Below are 655 nucleotides of genomic sequence, written 5' to 3' on the forward strand. Positions count from 1 at the left end.
TCAGCTCTCCCTGGACCTTGTGCTGCATTCTGACTTTAGTCCTCAGTGCAAGACTTTCTCTTGAATAAACAATATCAGTTGTAGATTGCTTCTAGGAGTTTGAGCAGACTGCTGTTTACAGGGTCTAAGTTGGAATATGAACTTGTTTGGTTTAAAGATTATTGCTGTAAGACAGACATTCAATCTACTGAAGTTGAAAGAAGAGGGCTCATCCGGGAATTGAACCCGGGACCTCTCGCACCCGAAGCGAGAATCATACCCCTAGACCAACGAGCCACGTGTGACCTCTTTTTTTTCATGTTTCAGTCGGTGCAAGAACAACACAAAGCACATGTTTTTCTTAGTTTGACATTGGTAAAGATATGTACAAAGATTTCTGGTTCGGAATATATAGTGTTGCTCCTGAACAGGGACTTGAATCCTGGGCCCTCAGATTAAAAGTCTGAGTTCCTGCAAGATCCACCCACAGAGATCCTGAACACATAAAACTCAGATTCCCAACCAGAATAGTAGCAGAACTGAAGACACCACTTGGAGGAGTGTCTTCAAAAACCAATCCTTGAGTCCAATGTACCAACCAGCACACAGTAAGTGAAACAGGCATGTCCACGCTTCAACAATGAAAACACAGATTGGCCGTATGGGGATCGAGCTA

The 655-nt window shown here is 43.5% G+C and overlaps 1 non-coding gene across 1 annotated transcript; it reads right to left on the bottom strand.

Moving 5' to 3' along the window:
* Positions 1-204: 204 nt before the first annotated feature.
* Positions 205-276, bottom strand: trnap-cgg (transfer RNA proline (anticodon CGG)). The gene has a single exon. It is a non-coding gene; the product is annotated as a tRNA-Pro (tRNA).
* Positions 277-655: the final 379 nt, after the last annotated feature.

Source organism: Parambassis ranga, unplaced genomic scaffold (genome assembly GCF_900634625.1).
Source record: "Parambassis ranga unplaced genomic scaffold, fParRan2.1 scaffold_37_arrow_ctg1, whole genome shotgun sequence".
Taxonomy (NCBI): Eukaryota; Metazoa; Chordata; class Actinopteri; family Ambassidae; genus Parambassis; species Parambassis ranga.